Genomic DNA, 15,301 nt, shown 5'->3' on the forward strand with positions numbered 1-15,301 from the left:
TAGCCTCTTTGTTGCCTTTGGGTGACATCTCAATCGTTGACTCAGTGACACATTCAAGCCAGAGCAAACTGAGAAGTTGGCGCTATCTCAACACTCTACCCCCAATTACCTTCAGTTACACTTTCAGATACAAATTGGATCTTGCACATACGGATGGTCCTAGATCCTCATTTTACACCAGGAAGCAGCCATTTGGAGTAGAAAATGTGCTGGACTTGAAGTCAGGAAGTAAATACTTAAAGTCTCAGGCTTACTAGCTGGTCATCATAAGCAATCACACAGTTAACCCTTTCTGAATTTTCTCATTTGTGAAATAGAGATAGTAAAGCTAGGAGCACCTTCTTAACAAGGTTGTGTATGTATGTAAATAGCATTTTGTGAAGCTTAAGAGCATATAAATTGTAGTTCCAATTACCTCGCCGATTTGTTATGGGGGTGGAACGAGATATTGGTGCTCCCCCATTTTAGAGCTGGAAGAACTGAGGCTTAGTTGACCAAAACGGGGATAATAATTTCATTCATCCACGATAGCGTTTGGACGAAAGTACACTTTATAAAGCATTATTGCTTAAATGTGGATTTTAGGGTCATTGGACTTCAGTGTCTTATCTTCCCGGTTCCAGTCGTCCGAATTGTGTGGTCTCTGATTCATGGATGCTTTTGCCAAACTTCAGTGCGCTGTATGAGTGCCAATTATTGGCTGTTGTTTCAGAGCTTGACTTTTTTTTAGGACATCCACTTTGCAAATTCTGTGGCGTCGAGCGGGATTCTGAACTGAGATCAAATGAGGGTCTGGAGACCGTGCCGTCTCCATGGTAACTCCGGGAGTCGCCGATGCAGGTTTGGGGAAGGTGAGCGACCCAACCGAGGAAAGTGAAGTAGGGGGAAGAGGGGGCGAGGGGGCGGGGCTGCTCCAGGGGATCAGGCGCGTGAGCCGAAGGAGCTGCGTCACACGGTGGTGGCCGTGCTCGGGGTTGGGGGGAGGGAAGGGAGGAGCGCAGAAAACGGGGGGGGGGTAATGCTGGGCGCGCCCCTAGCAGATCACGTGGTGCAGAGCACGCAGTCGCCTTCTGTCCGTTGGTCCTGGAGCGGCGCAGCCGGAGCGCGGCCGTGAGGTGAGCTCGCGGCGAGGTTGGGAGGCCCCGGCCGCCAGCAGGGTGGGGGCGGGGGTGGGGGATGAGCTCTGGAACTCTGGTGCTGAGGCTACTCTGGCTTACCTCTCCGCCCGATCCCGCTGCCCACCCGCACCCCGGAGGCCGGGGGACTTCTGTCGAGAGCGTGGCGGGCGTGAGAGCGGCGCCCAATCTCCGGGGCGCCGGGGGGGACTGACGGCGGGCTCGGCCAATCGGCGACGCCCCGATGGGGGCTGGTACACCGCGCCTCGGGGAGCGGAGCGCGGAGCTGGCCTGGCAGGGAGGGGGACGACGGGCTGAGCGGGGCGGCTTCACTCCCGCATCTGTTGTCTGCAGCTTTGGCTCGGGAGGATTTTCCCCCTTGGCGGGCAGTGCACCCCTCTTTGCCCCGTGAGGGAATGCACCCCCCCCCCCAATCTTCTTCCTCGTGGGGGAATGCACTGCCTTTACTTGTCTCGTGGGAGGAGTGTGCCCCCCTTTGCTCCGTCCTTTTCCCGGCGGAGAACTGCTTCTCCCCACCACCCTTTGCTCGCCCCTTTTCTCTGTTGGAGGAGTGCGTGGCCCCCGCCCCCTCCCGCCCGCTCACCTCTTTCTATAGAGGAAGTGCTTCCCCCTCTTTTCTAAGCTCTTTTTCCGCACGTCGAAGTGCGCCCCCCCTTTTCCTCAGAGAAATGCCCCCTCTTTGCTTAGTTCTTGCCCCGCCGGGGGGGAATGCACCTCCCTCTATTTCTCAGCTCCTCCCCACGAGGGGAAAGTGTGCCTTTTTACCCTTCCCCCTTGGGAGTGTATTCACCCTCTGTGATGGACTCTTCTCATTGAGGGAGCGTACCCGCACTCCTTGGCCCAGGCTTCAAATGATTATGAGGAAATGCAGACAATCTCCCTCCCCCCATGATTTTCAAAGCTTCTTGTACGAAAGAAACAGGATTTTCAGGCACCCGAGGGCCTTTTCCCGGGTTCTACGCCCTTGTGCTCGGCTTCGCCCAGGCAGTCCAGCTTGGCCTCGGCTCCGCTGAGCACTGTGTTGCCCCCCCCACCGCTGCAGCTCCAGACCAGGGCCACCCACAGGATTTAGGTAACTGCCACTGCTGCCTGAGGCGATCTGGAGTCAAGGACAAGCTGTTCTCCCAGGCTCACATTCATTCAGAATCGAAGCGCTTGGAGTTGGAGGTTCTTTCTCTCTTCTCCCTACCCACTTATGGTAGGAAATCATCCGTGCTTCCTTCAAGGGAAATCTTTTTTGACCTGGGAATTCTTTTTGAACCTCTGGTATTAAGAAATCTCGGATTCTCTAGCCCAGTTTCTTGCATACTGGGCTCTTCTCCACGTGTCCTCTGCCCCTTCTCACCAGGAAGAAATCCCAGAAGTGCCATTTGGCGGCTGTTTTTCCAGTTTCACTCCTGGACAACTTCGGGATGACATGTTATACATTAGAGGAATGAGAAGTATTGGTTATAAGGAGATTCCTTTGCATTTTGCTGGCCACTTTACCTGCATCTCCATTTGCCCATTAAGATATGGCCCCTCCAGAGATGGTCAAAACTTCCCGTATTTCCTATATTCCTCAAACTTTATTAGTTTCTTCCTCTCTTTCCCTGCTTTCTCCCCCATCCCCTAATTACTGGAGTTACAAGTGCTTATGGATAGAGTGACATTCTAGGGTATAGAAAATAGCTTCTGGTCTCACTCCCTGTTGGGAGGCATTTGTGTGTACAGAAAGAAAGGGAGTTGTTGCCTTACTGTTGGGTGAAACCAGGCAGGATAGCTTTTTCATTCCGAGGAGAAATCATGATGAAGTTCCACCTCCCCCCAGCTTATAAGAAACTTAGTATAAAAAATTTTAAATGACCAGTATTTTCAGAATTAATATTCTGAAATGGCATATTGATAAAATATGGGTTATATATATGCATGTTTGACCATATAACGACAAATTGTAATAAATTGAAATTTTAAATCAGATCATTTACATCATTAGAAAAGAGTGGTGTTATATTTTAGTTATTTCTGAGCCGTGACTGATGAGGTGTTCTGTGTGAAAAATGCCTCTGGATTCTGTCTCTAACTGACTTAAATCTATAGGTTGAGCCATTCTGTATTTCCTCTCTATTATGGGATGCTCTGCCCTTAAGGTACTTTACAGACAAAGGCCAACTTTTTTTTGCTAGATAGTAGATGGTAGAAGTAAAGTATGATGGGAGTTAGCCATTGTCTTCTTTCCTTTTCTGACTTACCCACTTTTACTTAGTTTTCAAAAAATCAGTGAAAAGTTCTCTAATAGTTTATCATGAGTGTCAAAATTTTAAAACATCTAAATATTTCCTTTTGTGTAATGAAGACAATTCCAACACAAATTATAATACAGTGACAACTGCATGTCTTAACACATTTTATTATGTTAATTCAATGTTAATAAAATTGTTCTTTGTCATAAGTTACAAAAATTTGTGTATTTTTATTTCTGTAATAGTAGATTTTGTGGAGGTTAACATCTTGAACTATATGGGACTGTTTATATGAACTATGAACTACAAAGGACTGTTTTTAATTTCTCAACATTCTTCTGTGGCTCATAGGACCATCATCCTTCCATGTTTGACAGATACACAGGGAGCATTTCCCGGGAGGGTCTTCTGAATTTGTGAAAATTTGGCACAGAAATGAGGCCAATTGAAAAGAAAAGAAACTAGAAAGGTCTTTGAAGGGCATTTGATAATTTAGCTTTCTAATGCTTGTAGGAAAGTGAAATTTCTTGGGGCACAATGGCACCTTCCCCCATTCAGGAGAACATAGAGTTAAGAATGAGAAAGAAAGAACAGGGTCAGAGCCCAAAAGGCACCTTAGAGATTGTCTAGTCTAACCCCTCAATTTTACTGGTGAGGAAACTGACCAAGAGAAGGAAAAGGACAATGTGGGAAGTTGTAAGTCTGTTTTTTCCATTGGAGAAATCTCTTAGCTCTTCATTTTCCTACTTTGTACTACTTCCCACTATTGTGATCCTTTGTGGAAGACAATCTTACTCGATGGTCTAATCTCTATAAAACTGCAGGCCTGGAGCAGCCTCTCTTTGGACCATCAGTCTCACATGAGGCTGAGGTTAAAACTATAAGAATTAAGGGAATTATCTTCCTTGAGGATATGATCTCATCTTTCTCCAACTAGTTAATGTGACATTAGGTTTTTTACCCACTTATTCAGTAGTCTTACCATTCTTAGTGACTTCCATGTCTTTTCTGGTCAATATTTTCTTGATCAGTCCATATCCAGCATATTTTTTCCTTTCTCCGTCTTCACAGTCTGTTGTCTGTGCCAGAGCCTTGTAGTGCCCTGCCCCCTCTATCAATTCATGTACTCTGTTAATTCAAAATTAATTAAAATTTTACAAGAAAACTTTTTTCAGACACTTTGCCCAGTACTTGTATTCACTTCACTTTGCTTTAACAGTCACATATGGTATACATGCTGTCCCAAACATCTTAGTGGAGTTTTAAGCTACTAATGCAGTTAAAGCTTAAAACTGCACCAAGATTTTTGGGACCCTCCCCCCGTATAACAGCATTACCTACCCTCCTCATTTGGACATGGAACACATAAGTACATTGATGAAATTTGAACTGTATTGCTGGAAAACATAAAAGTTGATCTGAGGGCCCTGGCCAACTGGAATACTGAGGTAAAAGGAGGGTGGTGAAATTTTACAACAAAATAAAGACTATTAAGCTTATTTTAATGCCCGAAATGTTTGCAGAAATAAAAATTTTGGTTCTCTGAACAATTTAATATTTTAGAAGATGGAAAAATCCTGTCAGTATTGACATTTTCTCTTGGAGCATCAGGGTTTTCCACATAATTTTGGGCACTCTGATATGTTATATTTTCATACCTCTGAATATTTTAAAAAATATTTTCTCCAAATCATCCTCCTCCTCTTCCACTTAAGTTTTCTGCTTATATTGGAGACACTTCCCTCAGGAAAATGTGTTTTGTCCTTGCTAAGGCAGATAGCTTAAAAGTTGTATCTATAGAGTTGCTTTTCTTTGGCTGTGAGGGAAGAGAGAGGGTGTGCAGATTGCTACAATGCCCTTCCAAACCTGTGTGGGAAGTTGGAGTATAGAACAAGTTGATTGGTTTTTCTTTCCTTGGAATCAAATGGACTTTAAATTAAAAAGAAAATCCTAAGTGAACACCACTTTTAGAAAAAACAATTAAATTGCATTGTAAACAACTTTCCTGTCTTTTTGGCTAGAATGATCTATCCAGCCACAGAGCCTACAAAAATCCTGGCAAAAGGAGGAACTTCAGGGAACAGGATGTGCTGGGCACACTGGGGGTGGATCCTTGAGAGGTTTTTGACTGCCTGGCTACTAACTCATAGAAATTTAGACTTGTCAATTTCAATTCTTGTTGGTCCAAATAACTGCATCTTGGGCAGGTTTAATTATGCCCTTTTTTTCATGAATTATGGAAGTAATGAGCTTGTGAAACTTCATAAAATCTTAGGAGCCAGCTATGACTCATACTGAGTATAAACAGGGTGCTTGTGTGAAAGTAGGTGGAGACTGGAGGCCTGGAAGTGCTGAAAGATGCAGTTTTGCACGATGAATAAAATGTCCTATTTGGAATCAGGAATATCTGGGTTAGAATCCTGATCCTGACATCTGTTATCTTTTTATCTACAGGCAGGTCTTTAATTTTCCTGATCCTCAGTTTCTTCATCTGTAAATGGGATTAATAATGTTTGCATTACCTATCTCACAGAGTTGTGAGGATCATATGAGATAATGTATGTTAAGTATTTGGGAAACCTTAGGTTCCTATATGCATATTAGCTTTATTATTAATAAAGAAGAAGAGCAGACCCAAGAGAGAGAAGGATGGCTATACTTTTAAGCTGAGCTTATATTATCAGAAACTCAATCCTGGATCCTGAAAACTCACTTTCCAATAATAAAGGTGAATGTGTTCCCCCACCCTCACTGTCCCCCTCCTTGGCCCTACTTGCAGAATGCAGAGAGTAACCCTCTTTCCTCTCCCTAACAGTTGATGTTTGGTCTGGTTGTGGTTAATGAATGAATATTTTCCACAGATTGTGGAATAGCTCACTTTGCTTCAGAAGGATAAGTAAGTGGCTTCAGGGACACAGAAATGAGTCACTGACATAGAGTAGGCCTGGTTTTGCACCACTTGTCCCCTAGTTTTTTCCCTGCATCTATGTACTTCTCTTTAGTGTTAGAAAAGGAAGAAATTTCCCAATATGCTTTACCAAGGAACTATTCTTATTTGGGTAGAATGGAGTAACTAGGTATATTTCTCTAGGTGCTGCTGGTGCCTGAGCACCCAGATTTCTACATTCCTCTTGTAGGGGTGCTAGTACATTTTTTTTTGCAGGATATTTTTTTTAATCACTTTTTGTCAAGCCATAATGATTCTTATTTGTACTTTGGTGCATTGTAATTGTAAATTATACTTTTTTCTATTTCTAAAATATTTTCTTGTGGACAACTTTTAATGCTGCTATCAATTTTATTATCTGCATAAGAATCATACAGAACCCAGGAAAGATTAAGCCCTGCTTTTCAGGATTGCATAGGTAGAAGGATAGATGACTACCAATTAGTGAAATGTCTTGTTTTTAAAGGGCATTTGTAAGAGTTCAAGAATAAATTTAATAGGAAAAATGGACCACCTGTTTATTAAATGTAGTTTTTGTATGTCATTAAAATTAGCTGAATTTCTCTTTGGGGAGGCATTATAATTCAGTTAAAAATACTGGTGTCCATAAGCATAATGGAGAGTACAGAAGTAGAAGTAAAGAGACCAGGCCTCTAGTCCCATTTCTCACACTAACTTTGTGACCTTAGATAAATTACTTTTCCTTTCTGGGCCTCTGTTTCCTCATCTTTAAAATGCTGAGGCAGGCTTAGATGATTCAGTTCAATTCAGCATGTATTTATTGAATACTTATTATGATGTAGCTGTGGGAAACACAAACAAAAAACAACGCTGTCCTTACCCTCATAGAGCTTGAATTCTGTTGGGGCGGGGGGAGGAAGACAGAATACAACATATACTTAGATACGTAATATCTCATATATGAAATACAGTACAAAGTAGTTTTGGAGTAGAGAGTAAGCATTAAATCACAGAGTATAGAAAAGATCTGAGCTATGGGAGTTAGCACTGGAACCGTGCTCTGTAGGAACCTAGGGATTCTGGGAGATAAAGGTGAGAAGTGAAGGTCTTCCAGACGAGTGGGACAGATAATGCAGGAAGTACAGGTATAGGAGAGGGGAGCTATGTCTGAGGAACATCAAGAATGCCAGTTTGGCTGGGAAGTAGAATGTATGAGAGTGAGTAAATAGGAGATTATAGTCTTTAAAGACAGACTGAAGGACTTTAAATGCCGAGCAAAGCACCCTTGAAGCAGTGGGGTGCCAATGAAACTTCTTGAGCCAGGGAGTTATGTAGTTAGATGTGTGAATTATGACTATCAACTTGGAGAGGCCAATTAGGAGGTTACTCTTTACTGTTCACCATCTGGCATATGTGGGGGGAGGGGAACACTAGCCCAGGAGAATTTCACCCTAGAAGATTTAACGGTTTCCATGAAAATCCTATCCTGGGGCCCCTTTTATCCTGATTGGTGCTTGCCTCAGTCTCCCACTTCATTTAGGTCTGGCTCCAGCCCAGCTTCACTTCACTGCCTCCCATCCCCTCTGAGCCATTTCCGTACTATGGTGAACTCAAGCTCCTTACCAAGCCTTTTCCCCTTTGGGTTGTGGAACCATAATCTAATCAACCCTGTCATTGCTTCTGAAAGGATGTGTTAGGTTGGTCCCCTAAGGCTCCACTCAGCGTCACTGTAGCTTTCTGAACTACAATGCGTCTCCCAGACACCTTTTCCTTATATATTATGTGACATCTCCTTCGTTAGAATGTAAGCTCCTTAAGGACAGAGACTTACCTGTGCTTTTGTATTTGTATCTCTGGTGCTTGGCATATAGTTACTGTTTAATAAATCTTTATTCAATCTTTGTTCTGCTAGATAGTCCAGGTAAGGTGAAGGACCTCAACAAGGGTGGTAGTTGTCATGGAGAGAAGTTAGGTAGGAGGGGTGTTTGGGAGGTAGAATTGTTGGGACTTTGCAAATGATTCGGGATGATAATGATGATGATAGCAATAACTAACCTTTACATAGAGATTACTATGAGCCAGGCACTGTGATAACTTCTTTACAGTTATATCTCATTTGATCTTCACAACAACTCTGGAAGGTAGGTGCTGTTATCCCCATTTTTACAGATGAAGAAACTGAGGCAGTAGCACAACTTGAAAGTGTTTGAGGCTTGATATGAACTCAGGTCTTCCTGCCTCTAGGCCCGAAGCTCTATCCATTGGGCCAACTAAATGATTCTCTGGAATGATAGTGCCGCCCTCCAAAGAAATAGGATATCAGAACGGGGGGTGGGTTTTAGGGAGAAGGCTAGATAATAGGGAGAACTAGTTTTTGGTTAAGGCAAGTTTGAGATTCATCAATGTAACATCCAGGTAGAGGGGTCTCATAGACCAAGGGTGATGTGGGATTGCTGCTTAGATGGCTGGGGACTTATTTGGGAGACTTTGGTATAGGGACAGTAATTGAATTCATAGGAGCTAGAAAAGTGAGCTTAGGATAGTGCCCTGGGGCCCACCCCTGTTGAGGGGATGGGACAAAGATGATATGGCAGAGGAAGCTGAAAAGTCACAATTAGGCAATAACAGCTAGCATTGATACAGCACTTTAAGTTTTATAAATATTACCCATTTGATCCTTACAACAACTCTGGGACATAGGTACTATTATCCACATTTTATAGATGAGAAAACTGAGGCACACAGAGAGGTTAAATGTCTTACCCAGGGGTCACATAGCTAGTAAATATCTGAGGCAGAATTTGAACTTAGGTCTTCCTGACTCCAGGCCCAGCTTTCTGTCCACTGTGCCACCAGCTGCCTAGGTAGAAAAATGGAGATGATATCTCAGTTCTCTTCCAGCTCTAACTGCATTTGACCCCAGACTTTTATGATATCTCCAAATTGTTTACCTCGTCTTTTCGAAGTATGAGTTAGTTCTATTAAGTAATCTACCAAGGAAAACAAAACAACTCTAAATTAAGTGAGCTGTAAACTGTAAATATTGCAGGCCCTGGTAACAGATGGAAATAACTTGAGGACACAGCGTCTTTTTGCTCCCTCCCAGCTCCTATCTGTAAGATCAGCAAGGAAGGGAAATTAGCCAGGTTCTGTGTAGTATTACCAGGTCTGCCTCTCCTTGTCCTTCCTTCCTTTCTACCTATCCCTACCCTCTCGAGTACCTTTTCCTTTTTGAAACTTGAAAAGGTCCTAAAGTCAGGTATTTTTTTTTATTAATTTCACTTTAGTGTAAATGAATTTCAGTTACTCTTAACCCTGCCAGCGTTTGTGGGTTTTTTCTTTTTTTTTAAAGAAATCAGTTTTTTTAAAAAAAGTTATTTTTAGTTTTCACCATTCACTTCCATAAGATTTTGAGTTCCAGATTTTCTCCGCATCCCTCCCCTCCCCTCACCCCAAGCCATGTGGCTCTACATATATATTCATATTAAACATATTTTCACATTAGTCATGTTGTAGAATTAGAACCCATGGGAGAAACCATGAGAAAGAAAAAACAAGAAAGAGCAAATAGTCTGCTTCAATCTGCATTTAGACTCCATGGTTCTTTTTTTTGGGTGTGAATAGCATTTTCCATCACAGCATTTGTGTTTTAAACCTCTGATTGTAAAAGGACAAGTTTTAACACTCTTACCTTTCTCCACTCTGATAAACTGAAAGGTTGTTAGGTGGAAAAAGAGACTCTAAAACTGCACTAGACAAAAGTCAGTGGGCCTCTTAGAGTGAATTGGCATTGGGTGATAGGATAGTAATAATAATATTAGCTAACATTGTGGTATATGAATGCAATGGAATAGTATTGTGCTATAAGAAATGATGAGCAGGAGGGTCTCAGAAAAACCTGCAAAGACGCAAACTGATCCTGAGTGAAGTGAGCAGAACCAGGAGAACGTTGTACACAGTGAGAGCAACATTGTTTGATGGCCAACTTTGATAGCCTTAGCCCTTCTCAGCAATACAGTGATCTAAGACAATTCCAAAAGACTATGATGGAAAATTCCATCCACATCCAGAGAAAGAACTGTGGAGTCTGAATCTAGGTCGAAGCATGCTATTTTTTCTTTTTTTTTTCCTTTCTTGTGATTTTTCCCTTTTGTTCTGATTTTTCTTTCACAACATGACTAAAGTAGAAATATGTTTAATATGATCTATAGTCTATATCAGATTGCACGCCATCTTGGGGAGGGGGAAAGAGAGGTTGGGAAAAAATTTGGAACTCAAAATCTTGTAAAAGTGAATGTTGGAAAACTGTGAATAAATAAAAAATAATAGCTAATATTTATCTAGCACTTACTATGTCCAGGCACTGCACAAAGTTCTTTACAACTATTACCCCATTTGATCCTCACAAGAACCCTGGGAGGTAGGTGCTATTAGTATGATCTCTCCATTTTACAGATGATAAAACTTAAGCAAAACTTACCTGGCTTGCGCAGAGTTCCACCACTGGTAAGTGTTGTAGGCTGGTGGCTCTGGAGGAGAAAGTGAGGCTGGTGACCTTGCACAGCCCTCCCTCACTCAAATCAAAGTCGGCTGCAAGTCATGTCATCATTTCCCTCATGCTGTGGTCCTCTTTGGAAATGAAGGACAAACACAACCTGCGAGTAGACTGAGCTGTCTGAATGGAACCCAGCTAGTTGGGTAACTCAGCTCGTCCCCTCCCTGTCCCCTCCCTCTCCCCTCCTCCTTTCTCCTTCCCTTCCACCTCCCCTTCTTCAAAGGAGGTGTCCTAGGCTAGAGTCTTCTTGACTGCAGGCCCAGTACTCTAGCTGTTGTGCCCCCTAGTGGTTTCCAACACAGTCTACTATTGTCTGGAAGGAGAGGGCTGATGGGGAAGGGTGGTGGGAAACTACACCAAGTACAGATTTTGGGAACCTGTAAGTGGGAGATGACAAACAGATAAAGGAACCCACATTTGACATCAGCTTCCTGTGCCCTAGCGTGGGTCTGCTGGACAAGACCTCAACCCTTAAGAGATTTCCTGCTCACCCCAGTTTCTTCTGCCTGACCTCCCCTAACCTTAGCCTAATCCTTTCCAAGACTGTCAGATGTGTATGTTTGTTGGAGAAATAAATGATATAGCCACAGAAAGAGAGCTTGTCAGGAAAGAAGGTAGTGTTTGAATCCCTCTTTCAAATATTCGTTGTGTGACAGTGGACAAAAGAGTAGGAAAATTGTTGGGGGTAACTATAGCTATTAAACATCCGAGCTTGCCCCTCCGTTATAGGTGGATGCTAGTTTCAGACAACAGACTAAGGTAGTATTAATATTTCCCTTTATTAGCCATAGACACTTAATGTAAAAATGTTATTGAAATCTTGTTTTTATATCACTACATTTCCCATTCTACTCCTTCATCTTCTCCTAGAACTAATATTAATCCCCTCCCTTATAGTAAATAACCAATATATTGAGACTAAAATACCGACAAAATTTGATATCATATGAAATGTTCCACACCCATGTTCCCTTACCTCTGCAAAGACGGGTAGAGGGTGTCTTCCCATTTTGTTTTCTCTGAGGTCCAGTGTGGTCATTGTAATTTTACAGCATTTGATTTTGATTGTGGTGGTGTTATTGTTCCTTCCATTTACATTGTTATAGTCATTTAAATTGTTTTCCTGGTTTTGCTTTACTGTATCAATTCATATTGGGCAATATTTACCTTGCATTTTTGTTCTTTGAGACAAAGCACAATGGGACCTGGTTTGTGGTTAGTTACACCAGCCTTGGAGCCATTAACCCTCTCTTCGTACCTCCACCTTTCCACCCCCTTTGCTCTAGCATCTAGGGATGAAATGGAGTGATTAGAACTGGGTAGATTTAATCCGTATTCAAGGAGTACTCTTTAATAAGAGTCTACTATGTGCAGAATGCTACCAAAGTAGCCTTTATCTTGCTGCCAAAATAATTTTTCCTTTGCATAGGTTTGGTCCTTCCTCTGCCCCCAAATCTTAAATGCTAATTGCTTGCCAAACAAATTTCAGACTCCTCTGCTGGCATCCAAGGTCCTGGTGCTCACTTTCTTTCCAGCCTGTTTTCACATTAACCTCCTCTGTGTATTCTCATACAAACAAACAACTTCTCTCCTAGTCTCCCTCTAAAAACAAAGCAACCCCAAACTCCTTAAACCTACACACTTGTTCTCTACGCCTCCTAATCAATGCTTGGGCTACTTCTATTTCCTCCTCTTCATCTATTGAGCTCTTATCGTTTATTTTATTTTGTATTTATTTTAAACAACTGTCAACAAAGACAAAGAGTTAAGTAAACCTATAAAATACAGAATAATATCTTTTATAAAAACCTTCCACTCAGATGGATCTGTGCTCTCATAGATTCAGGAAATTCCCCCTACCAAAGTAGATTATAACCTATGTGTATTTACCCTTTCTGTGCTACTTCTACTCATGTTCTTCCCAAAGTCCAACACAAGGATCCACCCAGCCTTCTTGAAGCCTTCCTTCTTACTCCTGATATGGAGAGGGTGCCAGTGGAGTAGGCTGTCATTCCTCATTCTTACCACACAATCAGCCCATTTTCTTTTCTTATCGTACAGTTCCTCGATAATGTCTTTTATTCCTTTTCTTCAGCATCCCTTAATAGTTTTATGTTTCAGACTGCATAAACCCACCATTTGCCTTTTTCTTGCCCTCTGTGTGATACTTTTAATTCTGTAGAAACTGTTCTATTTCATGTCTTGCTGCCACGTAGCTTGATCCAGCCTTTGCTTTTATGAAGTTTGGGGATTAGTAAATAGATTGTAGTATCTTAAAGGCAATCAAACCTTTTCTCTTCTTTTTTCATTCTGAGCTTATCTTGTCCATCTGATGAAGGAATTCTTAACTGTTTTTGGGTCATGGACCTTCCCCCCCCCCCCCCCCCGCCCTTGGCTGTCTAGCGAAGACTATGGATGCCTCAGGATAACATTTTTTTTTAAAATAACATTTTTAAATGCATAAAATACATAGGATTGTAAAGGGAACCAGTTATGTTGAAATACAATTATAAAAATATAAAAAAGTTTATGGACCCTAGGTTAAGAATTCCTGATGTATACTATCTGTAATACATATACACACTGTAGGAAAAGTTCTATAGTACTTCTGTATTATGTCTCTGTTATACTTTGTTTATATGTATGTACACACACACACACACACACACACACACACACACACACACACACCCGTACCTCAGTACAGATGATTGTCCATCTGGATGCATGTGGAAGTCTAGGCAGTAGATGTTCTTCATCCACTTGATCTTTGCTCTGTGGATGGACAGGCCAAACACCTTTGGTTATAGTTTATTTCTAGGAAGCTTTGCAGTATTCTGGAGCTTAATGAATTCAGCCCAATGTCATCTGCAAACAGCATTTGGAAGACTTCACTGTTGACCAAGAATCCATTTTTGACCAGAAATTTGTACTGGGTCTTCTATATTGCACTGGCAAATACATTTGGAGAGCATATGTCTTCCTGTTTTATACCCCACCTGATGTTTACTATCAGAGCGTCATTGGTGAGGGTTATTTCTGTTATATCTTTCAAGGAATCTTAAGTGAATGATTTTGATGTATGGATAGTAGACACCTTATTTTAAAAACCTATATGGCAGCTTAAAAAAAATCAAGTACTTTTTCATAAACAACTTAGTGACTTATAAAGCTTTTGTATAGATGGGCAAGTAGGTATATAGTTCTTTTGGTTGCTTTAAGAAATTTTTTTTACTGCTATCTTTTGTTTTTATATTATGTATTTCCCACTCTCTTTTCTTGCTCAGAAACACCCCTCCCAGAGATTCATTCCTTATAATAAAGAATAAAAAGGAGGAAAGAAAAAGTTCAGCAAATCTAGCTCACATATTGAAAAAGTCTGACATTATATTCAGTGTCCAACAGCTATAATCCTCTACCAGTGAAGAAGCTAGGTGATGTACCCTCCTTTATCTCCACTTTGGGCCCAACCTTGGTCATTGTAATTTAGTAGCATCTAATTTTAATTTTTTTGGTGTTATTCTTTCCATTTACATTGTTATGGCTACTGTGTATATGGTTTTCCACCTTAACTCACTTTTCTACCGTGGGAGTTCCTGCCCTCATTACTAGTTCCCCGGATTATTGCCATGGCCTTCTAATCTAACTTCCACACACACCTCTAGAAATCCATCTCTCACAAAGTTGGGTGAATGTTTTTTCTTTTGCATAAATCTGGTCATATCGCTGCTCAGAATTCTTCAGTAAATGTCAAAGAAATTTGAAATTGTCTGACATGAAAGGCGACCCACAACTTAGCAACACCTTACCTTCCCAACTTCAACTCCTATTTCTTCCTTCCATCCCCCACCCCACCCCCCAAAAAACCACAAAGCAAATGGAAAGCAACCAACTCACTTCTTTCTCCTGTCTCTCATCCTTTGTTAAGCCTACTCTTTCCGATACATTCAATGGCTAAACAAAGACTGGAAAGCCCTCTTTCCTTTTCTTATATTGTTGAGGGTTTACTTTTCCTTTATTTTATAAAAATTTTTAATCGTAGGCTTAATAACCACTCAAGACAAATGATCAAATATATACAGTGAATAACATCTTTTAATTCTTAATTGTATTAAGATCTTTTGTTTCCAAATTACCTTTATATTCTAATATAGTCCTCCCTTTTTTCCTACCCATTGATTGATTCCTTGTAATATTGATTTTTTTAGAGGGGAAAAAAGAGGTTCAGCCAAACTAATCCATGTTAATCATATTTTACAGGAAAGCAATATTTAAGTGATAACTTTTTGTGGGATAGATTTAAGGCATGCATTCTTAAGATTTAACAAAATAAAACAATAATATAATAATAATAAATAAAACAGATGACAAAGAAGAAATATATTTCTTTGTGACCCTTTCCAAGTCTTTCTGAAGTTATTCTGTTTTGTGTTCTCTCATATATGTATGAGAACAACATACAGATTCAAATGTATGTTCG

General features: G+C 41.2%; 1 protein-coding gene across 1 annotated transcript in view; it reads left to right on the forward strand.

Moving 5' to 3' along the window:
* Nucleotides 1-945: 945 nt before the first annotated feature.
* Nucleotides 946-15,301, forward strand: part of PHF20 (PHD finger protein 20) — a 116,591-nt gene continuing 102,235 nt past the window's right edge. The window contains exon 1 of the mRNA XM_036748888.1: nucleotides 946-1,115. The gene's annotated coding sequence lies outside the window, so the exon portion shown is untranslated. The remainder of the gene's footprint in view (nucleotides 1,116-15,301) is intronic.

The sequence above is a fragment of the Trichosurus vulpecula genome, chromosome 3 (genome assembly GCF_011100635.1).
Source record: "Trichosurus vulpecula isolate mTriVul1 chromosome 3, mTriVul1.pri, whole genome shotgun sequence".
Lineage (NCBI taxonomy): Eukaryota > Metazoa > Chordata > Mammalia > Diprotodontia > Phalangeridae > Trichosurus > Trichosurus vulpecula.